The sequence below is a fragment of the Arachis hypogaea genome, chromosome 11 (genome assembly GCF_003086295.3).
Source record: "Arachis hypogaea cultivar Tifrunner chromosome 11, arahy.Tifrunner.gnm2.J5K5, whole genome shotgun sequence".
Taxonomy (NCBI): Eukaryota; Viridiplantae; Streptophyta; class Magnoliopsida; order Fabales; family Fabaceae; genus Arachis; species Arachis hypogaea.
The window spans coordinates 11299849-11319131 of record NC_092046.1 but is presented as its reverse complement, the minus strand read 5'-3'; the positions used below and the strand labels follow the sequence as shown (position 1 = coordinate 11319131).

The 19283-nt window shown below is 35.5% G+C and overlaps 1 long non-coding RNA gene across 1 annotated transcript; it reads right to left on the bottom strand.

Annotated features, from left to right (window-relative positions):
* Positions 1-9798: 9798 nt before the first annotated feature.
* Positions 9799-12307, bottom strand: LOC112720247 (uncharacterized). The gene is made up of 4 exons (XR_003162092.3): positions 12146-12307; positions 11993-12046; positions 11767-11904; positions 9799-10077 (listed from the first exon to the last, which is right to left on the bottom strand). It is a non-coding gene; the product is annotated as an uncharacterized lncRNA (long non-coding RNA).
* Between the last annotated feature and the right edge of the window lie 6976 nt (positions 12308-19283).

Below are 19283 nucleotides of genomic sequence, written 5' to 3'. Positions count from 1 at the left end.
AATTTCCAAAACCAATGCAAAATAGAACATCTAAAACCAACACAAGAAAAAACATCGAAAACCAAATAAAAAGAAACATCAAAAACCTAGCAAAAAAGAACATCTAAAAGCTATAAAAAAAATCCAAAACACAAGAAAAAAATCTAAAACATAAAAAAAACTTTCAAAACATTTAAAAAGAATTATCCAAAACCTAGCAAAAATAAACTTCTAAAATATAACATAAACACCATCTAAAAATCATTCCCAAAAGAAACTTCCATAAGAGATACATGTAAGGCTTAATATAAAAAAATCCAATAACTTTTAAAAAAATATTTATATTAAGAAACACATGGAAAAAGTAACGCATGTCGGTGAATTAAAAAACAAAAAATAATATTTCACAACGAACATCCAAAATTATCTAAAACAAACATTTGAAATCTATTGCAAAGATAATGCTCATACACGAAATGTAACATCCAAAACTCTTGCCAAAATAACATCCAAAAGTCATGAAAATTTGAATACATTCCAACCGAAAATAAAAAAAAAAACTCAATATAAGGGTATAATCGTGTGTGGCAGACGGCGTCGTGCAATGTTTCTTGCCCGCGTGGTACACAGTGGAGGGTGTGGCTGCTGGTGCGTGGTTGCACCTCTGGTGGCGTACGGGGTGTTGATAGGGCAGTGCGGTGCAGCAAGGTGGCTTGGGCGTCACACAATGGCTGAGGCTATTGGGCGTGGCTTTAATAGGCGAAGCTAAGTGACGTGGGGGAGGAGGTGCTTTAACGTCAATGATACATATGTGAAGGGATAGGACTTTGTGGTTTTTTGTTTACTGTAAATAAGAGTAAAAGTGAGATTAAGATTACTCTTGATATAGTATTGCGAAAAGTTTTTTTTCCTTGTTGATCTTTTTTTGCAGTTCATATACTAATTAGCTGGTACTCTTGTTAGTTATCTAGCGGAATTGATTAACTAAACCTGCATGTTTGACAATCATGCACTACATTAGTCTCTTGCTCTTTTCCGTTAGTGACTCATTACTCGTTAGTAAAATTAGGCAATTAGCATTTCTTCTACCATTAGGGGTGAGCCGGGTGACAAACGGGGCCGAAACTCGCTGAGTTGGGTCACGTAACTCGCCAAAAAAGGCGAACTAGGTTAGAAATTTGAGTTTGCTATAATAAAAAAAACTCGTCTAACCTGCACCACTTAATCCATGAATTTTGGTGGGTTTCGGTGGGGCAGGACAGACTTGTCCGGCGGGCTTTTGGCTTTAAATGATAATTGAATTTGGAACGTTATTTTTGTGCTTTATTTGGAATGTTTGTTTGTTTTACTTTAAGTTAGGGGTGCACATGGGCCGGGTGAAGCCGGGTTTGATGTGACCCAGACCCGACTCGAAATATACACCGGGTCTATTTATTAGACTCGAACCCGACCTTAGACCCGATGAAACCAATACACTTTCGGGCCACAATTATACCGGGTAAAAACCGGGCCGTTAACATTACATTACGTTGATACTTTCTTGTAAGCTAGCATGTAAAAATATCCAAATTTCCAAGACTCCAACCATTATTTAACATGGTAAAATTCACTTAGAAAAATATAACAAGAACCAACCCTTCTTTAAAACTAAAGCATAACCACAATCAATACTAAAGCAAAACCACAATCAATACTAATATTGTCTAATAATACCAAATATTTAAATCAATACAAATAACACAATATTATGCATTAGTCTAAAGTCTTATGCATTCTAAATATAAAACATTAACTTATAGTCTTATAATGACTAATAACACAAAATATTAAGGTTTACAATACTTAAATTCCACATAAGAATAGTCATGATCCATCACTAATAACACAAAATATTAATTGTGTATGATGACCGGGCCACCGGGCCGACTTCGGGTGACCCGAGCTATGGCCCGGACCCGACCCGAAATAATGACCGGGTCTATTTTTGAGACCCTTACCCGGCCCTAAACCCGATGAAATCACACCAAATTAGCCCCTAAAGTGTTCCGGACCGGACCGGGCCTTCGGGCCGGGCCAGGTCTATGCACCCCTACTTTAAGTTATAATTTGGACTATATTTGATTGATTAGAGACTTAGACAATATTAGTTATATGTCTTGGACAATATTTATTTTATTTTGGACAATATTAATTTTATTATGTTGTTTCAAAAAACTTGCTTGATGATTATGTTTGTTAGATATTTAGAATTATAAAGACTTTAAAATTTATAAATTTAGAAATTATAAGTTTATTGAAATATTTATAAAATTATATATTTTTTAATATTTAATGGTCGAATTATTTTTTTTTAAAAAAAGAGAGAATTGATAGACTTAGACCCGCCAACCCTCCAATCCACCGTTAGATGGGACGGTGTTGAAATTCGGAATCATCTCATTAGGTAGGGTAAGGCGGACTAGCCTGCCAAATGACGGGTCGAGGTAGGATGCGACAGGCTAGCTTGCCTGCCACCCATATCTTTTATGCCTGACACTACAATAGTTGGTTAAAGTGGTAAATGAACTTTAGTAACTCAAGGTTATCCATCTCCCCTTTAATTTATAGAATACGTTTCAGGTACTCCAGTGTACTTTATTGGAGTACTGGTATGTCATGTACAAAACGGTAGTTTGAAAAGATTTGTCTGCACTCAAGCTGGTAACGATAATTATATCCTTGAGATAAGAAGGAAAAAGACTGTAAAGGACGACTGAAAGATGAGACAATATAAAGGTAACAGAGTTGAGCTATTTTTATAGGGGTATATGCAAGTCGGCTTTAATTGAACACTTCTACTAGATTTAATTAAGTTAATTTAATATAACAAAAATTAATTATAACTAATATTATTTTAAGAGTAAACTACCATTTGTACCCACGAAAATTGAAAACGCTGACATATATACCCATAGAAAAAGAAAATTACCATTTGTACCCATGAAAAATAATTTTTACAAGAAAAATTATCCAAACCCTAAAAAATTATCTAAAAACCCCAAAATACCCTTATCATTACCACTGCTACCATCATCCCCCATCTCTCTCTTCGCATCACATGAACACTCTCCGATCTAACCTCCATTTCTCTGCCACAAACCACCTCATTGCCACTCCTTCATCACCATAACCTTCACCTTTGGAGGAATCAAAATCACCCCAGAGAGGAATTTGAAATGGATGACGATGGGTGAGAGTCAAAATTGGATCTTGGTTTCAGCTGAATCTGAAGCTGTTTGAGGGAACAAAACATTGAAAAGGGTGTCATGGAGAAAGCTAATAGAAATAGGGCGAAAAGGAACACAGATCCAAGGTGAGAAGAGAGTGAGGAGAGAGGATCAAATCTGAACAATCAAACACAGAAGCCTCATGTATTTGGATTCACTTTTTCTGGGAGAAAAGAAAAATGGTGAAAGAGACAGAAAGAGAGAGAGAGAGCTCACCGCGAATTTGGTTCGCAAAGGGGACCGCGGTGGTGGCGACTGGTGCGGTGGCCCGTCCGGGGCACTGATTCGGTGATGAGGAGAAGGTAGCCCCGGTAGGTGAGGGTGGTCGGCGGTGAAAAGAGGAGAAAGGGCACTGCGGCTCTAGGGTTGCTAGCGGCGGCGAAGCAGGGGCGGGGTGGTGCGAAGGTCCTCTATTCGGCAAGAACGAGACAGGAAAGGAGAGAAGGAGGGGTGGTCACTGACACTGGAGGTTGCAAGAACGGAAACAGAGACAATTTGGGGTTAGTGGTGGTGGTGGTGGTGGTAAGGTGATGAGTAGATGAGGATTGTGGAGCGGTTAGTGGGGAGCGTACCAGTACTTGTGGGTTGGGAAGATGGAGGGCTTGGCTTCATGGTGTACTTGCACCATGAAGGTGCTCTTCTTCTCCGGGGAAGCGGCAGCAAGTGTTGCTGTGACTGTGAGGATGAAAGAGAGGAGGGTGTGGCAAGGAGCCATTGGAGCAGCTTTGGGGACTGAGTGGGAAGTCATGGTGAGAGTGTATTAGAAAGGGAAAGAAGGGTGGTGGCTGGGTGAAGAAGGTTAGGGTTAGAAAGGGGTTTGGGTGAAGGAGGTGGTGTGGTGGTGAAGATAAGAGTATTTTGGGGTTTTTAGATAATTTTTTAGGGTTTGGATAATTTTGCTTGTAAAAATCATTTTTCATGGGTACAAATGGTAATTTCTTTTTTCTATGGGTAGATATGTCAGCGTTTTCAACTTTCGTGGGTACAAATGGTAGTTTACTCTTATTTTAAATCTTATTGTTTAACTTAGTTGAACTCTGTTCCTAAAAAAACATAGATGTATAACATTACTCATAATAAAATATTGTAATCGAAAAAATATAATTAAAAATTTTTTTTATTTATTTTGTATTCTTAAAACACATATTAATAAAGATTATAAAATTAAAATTTTTATATTAAAAATATATAAAATTTTTCACTAATAATAAACTTATTGTGTGTCTTTATAACACGTATTAACTAAACCCATAAATAAAATATATTATTTTAGTATGTCTAACTTAGTAACTCCACTTCTTTTTTCTTGTCATTCTCTATTTCTAATAATTTTATATTTTTTTCATAATTTCTGAAATTAAAATTATTTGACATTATTTTTGCTTACAATCAATATATTTTTTTAAAAAAATATTATTACTACTCTGAACTTGTTCTACTTATAATCTCTTAGGTAGCGTTTGTTTGCGAGACAGAGACCAAAAGACAGAGACAGAGAGATATAAATAAGTATTAGTGTAAACCCCGTTAAATTAGTAAATAATTAGCCGATAAATTAGTTTTAATAAAGAAGATTAGAAATGCAAATATTATATTAAATTAGGATAGAGCTCATCGAAACCAAAATTTTGACACTAATTTCGAAGAAATCGAGCAGACCGAACCGGTTGAACCGGGTCCAAATTAGACCGTCGGTCCAATCGGACCAACCTATTAAGTGAACCCAAGCCTTTCTTCTCCCTCATTTCAGCAGAAACGCAGCTGAAGCATTCATAGGGGAGAAGAGAAAGAAAAGCCTCCCGAACACTTATGGTGATTTTCAAATCCCGTAACTTCTTCGTCCGAGCTCCTATCGCCGTACCGTTTGCGGCCACGTGATAAATCATAATTTTGTGGTTTATCTTGTGTTGAATTTAGGGGAGTTTTATCAACTTTTTCCACATTTATTCACTAAAATAGCATGGTTTTGTAAATTCTCCTTAAATTGTGCTTAAGAGTGAGAACATGCTTTTTAGGCCCAAAAATTAATAAATTTAATTCACTTTAATTTCATTCGATGCCTTGATATGTTGTTAAGTGATTTCAGGTTTAGAAGACAAATATTGGATTGAGAAAATGAAGAAAAAAAGCATGTAAAAATGGAGAACTCATGAAGAAATGAAGGAATTGCAAAGCTGTCAATCCTAACATCTTCGTACTTAATCGATCATAACTTGAGCTACAGAGGTCCAAATGAGGCGGTTCTAGTTGCGTTGGAAATATAGCATCCGAGGCTTCAAAATGATATACAATTTGCCATAGTTACCAAGACATTTGGTGACGCGTATGCGTCGTTCCACGCTCACGCATCGCAGGATCAGCGTGGGCCATTTTAAGCAACTCGTGGCCAGCAATTTCTAGCTTATTTTGGCCCAATCCAACTCATTTCTGATGCTATTGAACCCCAAGGATTGAAGGGGGATGAACCAAGTAGTGTTAGTTTGAGTTTTCATCATGTTTTGGGTTAGAATTCTAGAGAGAGAAGCTCTCTCTTCTCTCTAGAATTAGGTTAGATTAGATTCAAATCTCTTCTTAGATCTAGATTTTAATTCTTGTTTTCATCTACTTTTCCTTTCAATTTCTTGTTGCTACATCTTTGTTCTCTTAGTTCTTCTTGTTAATTTCTTCTATTTTGCTACCTTCAAATCTATGAGCACCTTGTTGATTTTAATTTCCTTTAATGTAATTTCATGTTTTATATTCCTTTATTGTTTAATTGCTTTGTTATTGTTATTTCCTTACATTTGGTAGTGTTAGATTTTATATTTCTTGTCATTTTATTATGCTTTCCTTTTATGCCTTCCAAGTGTTTGATAAAATGCTTGGTTAGATTTTAAAGTAGATTTTTTCTCCTCTTGGCTTGAGTTGAGTAATTGGAGACTCTTGAGTTATCAAACTCTTTTGTTGATTGATAATTGGAAGTTTCTAGTTGACTAGAATGCCATTAAAGCTAGTCTTTCCTTAGTATTTGACTAGGACTTTTGGACTCAAGTTGACTATATCCACTTGACTTTTCTTCATAGTTAGATGTTAACTAAGTGGAGCAATGGACAATTCTTATCACAATTGATGATGATAACGAGGATAGGACTTCTAATTCTCATTCCTTGCCAAGAGATTTCTTAGTATTTAGCTTATTTCTTTTGCTATTTACATTTCTTGCCCCTTATTATAAAAACCCAAAACATTCCTTCATAGCCAATAATAAAGCACTTCATTGTAATTCCTAAGGAGAACGACCCGGGATTAATACTCTCGGTTATTTTATTAGAGTTGAACTAGTGACAACCATATTAAATTGATGTGAGGATTCATTGTTGGTTTAGAACTATACTTGCAACGAGAATTTATTGTGAAATTCTTCACCGACAAAAATCCCTCAGCACCACGCGTCCACCGCGTTGAGCTCTATGTTTCTACCGGAACAATTTCATAGGTAAGTCATTAAATACACCTAGCCACTCCTTTCCCCCAATTCTTGAAAGTATGGTACGGGTATTAAATTTCTTTACTTTTTGATGTTTTAGGATCCAATTAGCTTGAGAAAAACGTTCACTCTTGCTTATGTGAAGCTTGGGTAGCGTGAGGAAACTATAATTCTATTTTAATTTCATTGAATTTGAACTTTGAATATTAAATTAGGTATATATGTGTTATAAATGTGTATTAGGTTGTGAATAAATAATTGGAGCTTGAAATTGTGGACGTTGGAATTTTTGGTAAAGGTTGGGCATTAGTATTTTGTTGGGCTTTGGAGCTGTGTTTATTGTGAGTAAATTGTTTTGGTCGCTACGTGAGAATGGGCCAAGGTATGGTTTAGGTTTCTTGTATTTAATATATAATGTCCAGTGAAAACTTAGGTTAGATGACCATAGGATAAGTTGAAATGTACGAAATGGTACAATGCTTAGTATACTTGATATCTATGATGTGATTTGATTATGTAATAGAGATCATTATTATATTGACATTTCAATGAGATATGAGCAATGAGATATGAGTAAGTTGATGATTATAGGTTATAAGCATATTGAATGAAGGCTTGATGGATTTGTTAAAATGTATAATATTGATGAATGGTGGTTGATAAATAGTGTAAAGTTTTGTTGAGTTTTGTTACTAGCATATGGCGTTGGGTTTGGAAAGTTTACCAAGGAATGGAATGGAGATTTTGGAATGTAAATGAGTTTTAAAAGGTTTTTGTAAAGTTGGTTTTTGGCCGAATTTCGGCGAGGTATAACTTAGCTTTCGGACCCTCAATTTGCTTCTAACTTATTTTGAAATGAAAATTCGGTTCGCCATGTTTATGCCATTCGAAGAACGGGTGAAAAATATTTTAAATCGAAAAAGTTATGGGTGCTAGAAGATTTGAACTCAAAACTGGTTTTTGGTTGCAACTTTGCAGCTTTGCAGCTTTGCTACTGATTCTGTTTTTTCTTTTTTAAAACGCAAGCCCACGCGTATGCGTGGCATGGAATTTTGGTGATGCGTACGCGACTAGTCCCATGCGCACGCATGACATGAAGCCTTCACCCACGCGTACACATGACAAAGGGACGCGCACGCGAGTTGCAGTTTCGCACTCCCACGCGCACGCATGAGCCACGAGTACGCGTGGCCCCTGTTTAAGCAGATATGATTTTCAATGTTTTAAACTATAGTTTAAACCTCTAAACCTCTATTTTCATTCCTTTAGCCATGAATAGTAGTATTACACCTGATAATCAGATGAGGTTAGGAAATGGGGATGACTTGGAGGTGAAGTAAAGTTGAAAAGTGATGAATTGATTATGAAATGTTACGGATGATCATGTATGATACTTGATTTGATAATCAAATGAATGATCATGTATGAAACTTGGCTTGAATGATTAAATGATCTGAGAAACGAGATCCCCTGGATAAAGTGCCGTGGCTTATCACCACGTGTACCAGGTTGAAAACTCGATACTCTGTTGACCCTACGATGTAAGGGTGACCAGGCACTTATAAATTCCTGGGAATATTAACCCCCATTGAGAAATATTGATTATTTGAGAAAAAGCTATGTATAGGCTCTTGGGGATGCACGTCGAGGGATAGTCTAAGGTTTTCAGACTTGTCGAGTTGGCTGGATAACCGACAGATGAGCCTCATTAGCCATAGGACATGCATGCATCATATGCATACTACTTGAATTACTTGTTTATGTATTAACTGGGTGTGCCTAAGTGTATTTGCCATGCTAAATGTATATTTGTTACCTGCAGTATTTGTAACCCTCCTGTGTTTGCCTTTATCTGTTTATTTGTCTGTGAAACGCTAACAGAGATGGAGGTATGGAGGAATAGCAGTACGGGACTTAGATTTAAAATTAAGTTAGGTTAGGTTTAGATTCTTTTAGTAAACCACCTTTTATGGCTTCTGTTAAATACTCTAAGCTCTATAATCTGAGTGTCGGCGTTCTAGGATTGCCTCTGGCATTCCCAGGACCTTATATATTATGTGTGTGGCACCTTTACCATACTGAGAACCTCTGGTTCTCACCCTATACTATGTTGTTATTTTTCATATGCAGGTCGGGAGGCATCTCGTTAGGCGTCTGGATCCCTGAAGCAAAGTGGTCACTGGGTTATTTTGTTATACAGTGATGTGTGTATATATACTTAGCTTTCTCTCCACATAACTTATTCTTTTGATCCTCTTAGGGGTTTATGGAGAGACAGGATTTTGCTTATGTATGTTTGGGATTTTGGATATGTATGAATATATGTGTAAATATTCTCTGGCCAGCCTTGGCTTTGCGGGCTGAGTTAGGAGCTTGTTATTTTGTGTCTTTAGCACTCTGTTCCTACTTTTGTTATCTTATGTTCAATAGTTATAGTTTTCTTAACACACAAGTTAACTCGTTTCTTAAGCATTGCGCTTTTATCTCGCGACTTTTGTTTCATCTATCCTTCAAGGCTTCTAGTGTATTATAATCTTTCTGCTATTACATGTACATATTTTATTTTAGAGGTCGTAATACCACACCACCACCTCTGTTTTATGACTTAAGCGTAAAGCTCAGTGTGGTAGGGTGTTACATTTAGTATTGTGTTTGGTGTGAAAGTGTACAAGACTGATTTATGTTTCAGTATCCTGTTTTGTTTGAAATAAAAAATGGAGACTAAAAATTTAAAATTACTAAAATGCCCTTAATTTTAATAATAAACCCTAACCCCTAAATACAATTTCATTTTCATCAGCATCCAACCCTAACCCCTTTTTTCGTCTCCTCTATGTAACACCCTACTACACAGTGTTTTATGCTTAAGTCATAGAACAGAGGTAGTGTGGTATTACAGACCTTTAATAGTAAGGATATACATATAATACTGAAAGAAATAATATACTAGGAGCCTTGAAACAGAGCGGGTAAACAAAAATCGCAAAATAAAAAAGCGCAACGCTCAAGGAATAGGATTACTTGCGTGCTAAGAAACCTAATAGGAACATGATAAAACAATAAACGAAGGGATAAAGAAAAGCCAAAGAACAGCATAACTAGCCTCTGACTCAGCCTGCGAAGCTAAGGCTGGCCGGAGGATACATATATACATATAAACATACATGAGTGTCCCCAAAATATACCAAAATACCAAAGTAAACTCCTATCTCTCCCTCAACCTCTAAGAGAAGCAGCATACATAAGTTACTTGGAGAGTAAGCTACACATATATATACATATATACAAATAGAAACCAAAATACACCCAAGGACTACTTCGCTTTCCAGAATCCAGACGCTTAGCGAGGAGCCTCTCGACCTGCATCTGAAAAACAACAATACAATATGGAATGAGAACCGGAGGTTCTCAGCATGGTAAAAGTGCCACGCGTATAAGAAATACGGTCCTGAGAATGCCATAGGCAATCCTAGAACTCCGTTATTCAATTATCCAACTTAAGTACTAAACAGAAGCCATAAACAGGGGTAGGTATTCTAAATCTGCCTAACTTACTCAAGTTCAAGCTTAACCTAACACCAAACCATTTCCTCCGTTTCCTCCATCCTTTCATCATTCAGAATGCAACAGAAACAAGCAACCAAACAAGTTCACGCACAAGTAATGATCAAATAGTACAAATAGCAAGTATAACAAATAGCAGGTAATATATATCAATTAGGTATACCCAGGAAATGCATAGCAATCAATACAAACAAATGCATATGATGCATGTCTGTCCTATGGCTGATGGGGCCCATCTGTCGGTTATCCAGCCAACCCGACAAGTCCGAAAACCTTAGACTGTCCCCCGTCGCGCATCCCCAAGAGTCTATGCATAGAGTTCACATTCAATAATCATATAATCACTCAATGGGGGCTATCCATACCCGGGAATTTATACGTGCCCGGTCACCCTTACGACGTAGGGTCAACAGAGTATCGAGATTCAACCTGGAACACGTGGTGGCGAGCCACAGTTCTTACCCAGGGAAACTCGTATCTCAGGTATCATTATTCATAAGCCATGGCAATTATCATCAATACATCATCAAGTATCAAACCTTAACATTAAACTTCATTAACATCCTTATTTTCTTCATAAAAGCCACTATTTACAACTTTCTTCACCTTCAAGTTATCTTATTTTCCTAGCTTCTTTTACCTACTGGACCTAGAACCATGCTTTAAGCCTTAAAAGGAAGAAAATGGAGGTTTAGAAGTGGAAAATTTGTTTAAAAACATTCAAAACCGGTTTGGTCACCCTGAACTCAGATTTAAACACTAAACTTGCAACGTCCATAACTTTCTCCACAAAATTCCGTTTTCCACAAAGTTGATATCAATCAAAAGCTCTTGAAACTATCTTTTATTTGCAACAAACCACAACCCAATCCAAAATTTGAGGAGAATATTATGGATGTCTAAAGTTCATCAAAATTTGGTTTTAACCACTTTCAACAAAACCTCTTTTTCTCCAACTTAAGTTTCTTACCATTTAAAACTTGCATTGTAAAACCATATCAACTCAATTCATCAACAACCATCACCAATATAAGCTTTAATCAACTCAACCAACCTAGAACATCAAAATTATCCACTTTTACCTCATACATCAATAACTTTTCCTTTGTTCACATCAATTCTTCACCTATACCAATTCTCATCATATATTTATCAACCTCCCATCAACATATACTAATTAAATGCCATTAACATAAGTCAATTCTTCATACATGTTAATCCATCAACTTGACATAACAACCATTTATTAACAATCACCAACCATAATTCATCAATATCAACTTCAATATAACCCATTATAAGCAAGTCCAAAAGCATGAAATTAATAACATCAATACCTCAAAATTCCAATCTATGTTCATCAACAATTTACTCCAACAACATTACAAACTACTCATTAAATGCAATTAACAGTTCAACTTATCCTATGGTTCCTCTAACCTAAGTTTTCACAACACCGTAAATATTAAACGTGCGAAACTTAAACCATACCTTGGCCGATCACTTAGTTCACCCAAGGCAGCCTCACAACTCAAAATTACAGCCCCTCCAAACTCAAACAAACAGCCCCAAACCAAGCTTGATCACCAACAAGCCTCCAACAAGAATCAACATTCACATACACACTACCTAAACCACAATTAACACATCCAAACATAACAACTCAATACCCAAATTCCTAAATTCAGAAATTTTATTAGGGTTTGAGATCTCTTACCTTTACCCACTGATCCTTGGGCAATACCCACAAGAAATCAAGTCTAGTGGACCCCTAAAACATAGAAATCATAAAGGAATTGAGTTTCTCAAATCTTAAACTCGAAATTCATATACCAGCAGAAATGGGGCTAGGAAAAACCGATTCACTTACTGTTTTGTTTGGATAGAATTGAAGAGCTCGACGAGCCCGACGCGTGGCCGCAAACGGTGCGGCGATCGGAGCCCGGATGAGGAAGTTATGGTAGTTGGAAGGAATGGTGAGGGTTTGTGAATCTCCTCTCCCTCCCTTGCTGTAATGGCGTCGCAGCAGCTTATGAGGAAGAAAAGAGCTGCTGCCTCATTTAAGTGTTTGGGTCCGGTTGAACCCACGGGCCCGGTTTGGGTCCCGGTTCAACCGGTTTGGCCTTTCCGGTCTGTTTTTGGGCCAAATTTTCGAAATTGGTATCAAAATTTTTGTTTCGACGAGCTCTATCCTATTTTGATATTATTTTTGTATTTTTAGCTTTCCTAATTAAAATTCAATTTATTAACTAATAATTTACCGATTTTTGCGAGGTTTACACTCTACCCTTTCTCCTCTCCTCTGCCGTGAACGAATCGTGGAGCCTGACCTGCCGCCGGTAGCACCTCCAAGGGTCAGAACCACGACGGCGCCTCTCCAGCTCTCCTTGGTTCATCTTTGTGGCCCTAGTTGTCACCCTCGGTTTGTGATGCTGCTGCTGTATCCACGCCGGTGGGTGTGCGTCGCCACCGTCTCGGAGCTGTGCGTTCGGTCTCCGCTGTTTCTCTGTCAACGGAGCTGGTATGTTCTTTCAATTAACCTTATTTGCTTGTTAATTTTGTGAAGTTCAAGAGGGATTTTTTATTACCCCATTTTCTGATTTGTGAAACCCTCACCTTCTGATTTGTCCTCATGTTGATGAGAATGTTTAAATCCCTCGTTGGATGATTTGAGATTTGCCCTGATTTGCTTAAAATTGCTGATTTGTGCTTCTTCAAATGTTGAAGATTTCTGAAGTTGTTATATCCAAGTTCTTATTTGCCCTCATTTACATATTTATGAATTCTATGTCATCTTTTTAAAAGATTTCGGAATGTGTGATTACTGTTTGTTGATTCCATTGTTTGTGTATCATATAATTTTTTTTAGCTTACTTGTGCTTGTTAATTGCTGATTTGTAAATCTGTGATTGCTATTTTTTTAAATTTATCTATGATGATTACTGTATAGAAAATAAAAGAAGATGATTTGAGAACTGTTTATCATAATTATGTTCCTGTTGTCACTCTTTTTTGTTAGCAAAATTAGTACTCACTGGTGTGCTATATTGATTTGGGAATGTATTTTTATTTTTTACTACTGTCTAACATATTAGGAGTGTGAAAATTTATTGAAAAAGCTAGAGGCACCAACATTTGATTTTAAATACGACAAAGAATCTCTTCCTTGGAGATATCTTGAATTGGAAAATTTGTTTTGATTAGATTCATTGGTGCATTTTATTTCAACTAGTTGATTCATTCTTGTCTTGTGTTACTATTTGTTGTTAACTTGGTAATTGATTTTTGCTTACTGTTAACGGTATAGCCTGGTTAACAATGGCTTCCACAAGTAGAAGATCTACAAGTGGTTCGTACGGCAGTGGCAACGTAACGGGAGAATGTTTTTGTGAGTGTGGTTTAAGAGCACCGTTACAAGTTTCGAATAGCATGGCCAACCCGGGTAGAAAGTATTACGCATGTCCTACAAGGCGATGTGGATGGCTTAGATGGGCAAGTCTAAGTATCCAATATTCTGACATTGGAGATGATCACTCTTGTCAACTGAATTCTAATTTGAAGACGAGCGAACGAGTGGAAAAACTTCATACTGATATTGTGTATCTGAAATTGTTAGCATTCCTTCAACTTCTTGTTTCTGTAGTCTGTGTTTTCCTAGTTATTTTATTGTTGTGTAAGTTGTAGTATGACCTTTGAACTTAAATAGGCAAATGAGAAATTGTAATAACTAGTTTGAGAACATATTTCAATATTTTTTATTGTTAATTATAAAATGAGTACAGGTTCAACATCTCTTCTTCTCTTTGTCACTGTAGTCCTTTTTACTTCACTACTGCATATATTAAAGTTTATCAAACTTAAGAATCTAGGTCTAATCATATATATTGAAGTTTATCAAACTTAAGAATCTGATGCTCTTCTTTGGAACCTTAATTCAAAAAACCTAGTGGATTTAATTGGAAACTTAAAATGAATGAATTAATTAAGCATCCACAATTACCATATCAGATGCAAGTTCCTGCTACAAGGTTAGCTGATTATTAGAAGAGGCAAATTAAAGTAAGGGCACCACTCACATATAAATTATTAAAATTGGAGTGTCTAATAGAAGCATTATATATAGGGATTCAAATTTTTGTCACACGTGACCATAAATTTATGTCATAATAGAGTATGTATATAAAGAGAGTATGATATAATAATTAATAAACCGAATTAATCCTGTACTGAACAAAACTGCTGCTGTAGTGCTGTATGAAATTATCAAATATGTCAAAATTATAGTTTATGAAGTTTAGGCTTATCCTTCACTCCTTTAATTTGCCAGTATATTTGATATCATCTCAGCTTTCTTGGCAGTCACTAAAGATGGCAATAGGTAGAATAAGGTGAGTTTTGACCCAACCTGACTATATCCCACACACTTTTAAACAAATCTCAATATCCACCCAAGACATCTTGCAGGTCCTAAATGCAAAATCCTCACACCTTATAAACCAAGATAGAACTTAAGCAACACCGACATTAGAAGGCAAATCTCTATAAATGGAAAGTTATGGCTAGCATTTCATTATTTGCAAACTGATCATGCATTGATCATTCTTGATAATTGCGGAGCAAGATTGAATTTTAAATCAGTACATCTCATTATTATTTTGCATCAGAATACTATTATTTTGGCCTATGCCATTGAAGGAAAACTTCAAAACATAAAGTACAATATAATGTTTTAATACACAGAAGCTAAGGAGATGCAGATACTTATTATTATCACAGTGGAAGTCTCATAGAACTCTGGTATTGTAGGAACCACAATAAGGGCATTTGTGGTAACGCCAGTGAAAGGGAGCTACTCCTTGTTTCTACTAAAGTTTACTTCTCAATTTTTAAGTTAGTTTCAAGAAAATCAAAGTCTACCAAAAGATGGAGTGCCACTACTCTTTAAACTTCAACTAACCTAACAAATTCCTCTTCAATACGATTTCAGAGATCACAGTGAGTGCACTGGTTATAGCCACAACAATCATAGATTTCACAAAACAATTTATACATTAGGCAAACAGAGCATCCCAGATTTCAGAATCAAAAGATGTATAAGAATGAAAACCAAAATAACCAAGCATGACCAAAACCAAATCATAAGAAGCACATCACAAACAAAATTAAAGAAACAAGGCACGAAAACATGTACGTATATATACATCAGAACAAAGAACCAAATCGAAATGAAGAGAGAAAAACCCAGATTCTTTCTATGCATCTAGTTGAACAACGAACGAAATCCACGGAGCATAACTCGCGACATAAAAAATCAACCCAAACCAGTAATAAAATTTGACCTCAACTAACCTAGGTTGCACAAACAGTGATGACAACAACGAAGTTTGATGAACTCGACAGCAATAGCGGAGACTCTCTCAACTGGGTTCCTCGTACATTATCTTGTGAAGGAGCAAATGAAGACATGAGAACTCGCGGCCTAGGAAGAGGAACTTCAACTACGACTCACTTACCTTGCGGTGGTTACGACAGCGGCGACGACGGGGCTGTGCTGACACTGGCGACGTAGAGGCTAGAACCCACACTTTGAAGCACGAATGAGAAGATGGAGTGAGGGGCTTCTCACACTGAAGCCCTAATCTGATTTCAAGAAAGGGTAAAGTTGGCATTAGTTAATTACAATAGGGGTATTTTAGGTACAAAAATATTATTAAAGTTTCTGTCTCTGTCTTTAAAAATCTCAGTCTCCAGTGTCCCTATTTTTTGGAGGTACTGAAATACTGAAATTTTTGAGACAGAGACACAAATTTAAGTGCCAGTCTCTACCTCAACAAACATAATACTGAGTTCTTGTCCCCCAGTCTCAGTTCCAGTCTCTGCAAACAAACGCTACCTTAGATATTAGAATTAATATTTATTTTTCTCAATAAATACTATTTCTATTTTGAATTCATGCTAGTAGAATCACTAAATCTTATAATTATTAATATTCATTCTATTATATTTATTTTTCTAATTTTTTACAGAAATACACAAAAAATAAATATCTTTTTTTTGTTCTTAATTACTGTATATTACAACAACATCACAAACAATGTTATACTTAAATATTAATATTTTTATCTCTCAAAAAAATAATTTAACTGCCCTTTTTTAAAATTTTGGTCTACTTCGACAAAAAGAGTATAAACTAAAAACTTTAGTTGATCAATTAAATGACTCTTTTAAAAAATATTCTCAAACTAATAATATATTTTATTGATCTAAACTTAGTTCGTAAAATAATTTTATTCTTATATCATATTTGTAAATTTTTACTATGATATAATAAGTAATAATATATACCTGATGACCATCATAGATGATCTTACTATTATCAATAATATTTTTTTGTTGGTATTAAAAACAATATTTAATTTAAAAGAATATTTTCAGTTCTTTTTTCTTTGTATGGGTCAACAAAATGCATTTTCAATCGATAATGTTATTGGTTGGCTCACCCCTTTAAAGTAACACATACACATTATGCCAATCTATCAGACAAAAGACCACAGTGACATGCTTACCTCTACAAAACCTCCTACATCACGCTGTGGTTGCAACTCTTCCATGCAACTCCTTTTGTGCATATCAACATAATTCATATTTCCTTACATCTGAATCGATAACTTTTTTTATATTAAATCTGAATGACTCATGGTATACCTGAAATGCTTCCTAATTTATAACCCATCCTCCTTTAATGTCAAATCATAGAATTTCTCTTTATTATTCTTCACCGTGTTGTTCTTGCTCATTGTTGCAACACAATTTTATAACTATGAAAGCGTGATTAGTTATGATGAGAGTCAGGTACCAAGGAGCTCAATTCGGTCAACCATGAGGACCTCAATCACAGTAGGGTTATGAGAGTGAAGTGATGGTGTGGTTGTCTTCTTGTTCTTTGTTGGTTGTACAAACTTAACACCTGATACTGATGTTTCAATTCCAATGTTATTTTGAGTCCATTTTCATTATCTTTCTTCTTTCCCATATGCTCCGACAAACTCAAGAATTTATGCTAGAGTCAGCTTCCATGATTATTCCTATTCTAAAATATTTGTTCATAAATACCTTAAAGAGTAGAGAATTTTTTTTGGTCAATAATTTGATCTCTAACACTATTTTGCAAGCATTGCCTAACATTTTGATCTTTGAACCCATTCTACCATTTAATTTTGGTTTGTTTAAAATATTCTATCTCATTTAGTGAATTTTTCTCCTCTTTAAAATTTTTTTCCACCATTAAAAAAGATCTAGCATTATGTTTTTGCTACTCACAACCTAAGAGCTTAATAAATTTTTCCACATTTGATTTCATTTTAGAAAAAAAAAATTTTAAACAAAGTTCAACTCCACCTTTTTATGCGTTTTTTAGCCATGTCAACCATTACCTCAAAATCTATCACCTCATCGATCTCAAAAGTCACCTTCACCATAACCTGTTATCACTATTCATCCCACTCAATTCACACGAATAATGTTAGGTAATCAATTTTTTTCAGCTAATATTAATTAACATTTTTAAAATTATTTTGCTTATTTTAAATTTTAAACCTAAAATCACAAATTTTTAATACTATATCCTAAACCTTAAAATTGGTTAATATATTATTAGATAACTAAAAGTTAGTTTTCTATGCTTTCTCATCCATTATACCATCATTGCCACCACACACATGTCAAATCTTCTCACATTCACCTTAATCACATAACTCAGCCATCTTAGATTCCTTCTCTGATATGCATATCTATATATGAGCCTCTAATAACCTTTATCCTCCCCAAATAGTTGAATAATTTTTTTAAAAAAAGAGAGAATTGATAGACTTAAACCCGCCAACCCGCCAATCCACCGTTAGACGGGACGGTGTTAAAATTTGGGATCATCTCATTAGGTAGGGTAAGACGGACTAGCCTGTCAAATGACGAAATTTTGGCGGGTCGAGATGGGATAGGACAGGCTAGCTTGCCTGCCACCCCTATCTGTTATTTCTGACACTACAATAGTTGGTTAAGGTGGCAAATGAACTTTAGTAACTCAAGGTTGTCCATCTCCCCTTTAATTTATAACCCATCCTCCTTTAATGTCAAATCATAGAATTTCTCTTCATCATTCTTCACTGTGTTGTTCTTGCTCATTGTTGCAACACCATTTCATAACTATGGAAGCGTGATTAGTTATGAGAGTCAGGCACCAAAGAGCTCAATTCGGTCAACCATGAGGACCTCAATCACAACAGGGTCGTGAGGATGAAGTGATGGTGTGGTTGTCTTCTTGTTCTTTGTTGATTGTACAAACTTAACACCTGATACTGATGTCTCAATTCCAATATTATTTTGAGTCCATTTTCATTATCTTTCTTCTTTCCAATATGCTCCGACAAACTCAAGAATTTTCGTTAGAGTCAGCTTCCATGATTATTTCTATTCTAAAATATTTGTTCATGAATACCTTAAAGAGTAGAGAATTCTTTTTGGTCAATAATTTGATCTCTAACACTATTTTGCAAGCATTGCCTAACATTTTGATCTTTAAAATTCATTCTACCATTTAATTTTGGTTTGTTTAAAATATTCTATCTTATTTAGTGAATTTTTCTCCTGTTTAAAATTTTTTTCCACCATTAAAATAAGATCTAGCATTAAGTTTTTGCTACTCACAACCTAAGAGCTTAATAAACTTTTTCACATTTGATTTCATTTTAGAAAAAAATTTCTAAACAAAGTTCAACTCCACCTTTTTATGCGTTTTCTAACCATGTCAATCATTACCTCAAAATCTATTGCCTCATCGACCTCAAAGGTCACCTTCACCATAACCTGTTATCAGTATTCATCCTATTCAATTCACACGAATAGTGTTAGATAATCAATTTTTTCTAGCTAATATTAATTAACATTTTTTAAATTATTTTGCTTATTTTAAATTTTAAACCTAAAATCACAAATTTTTAATACTATACCCT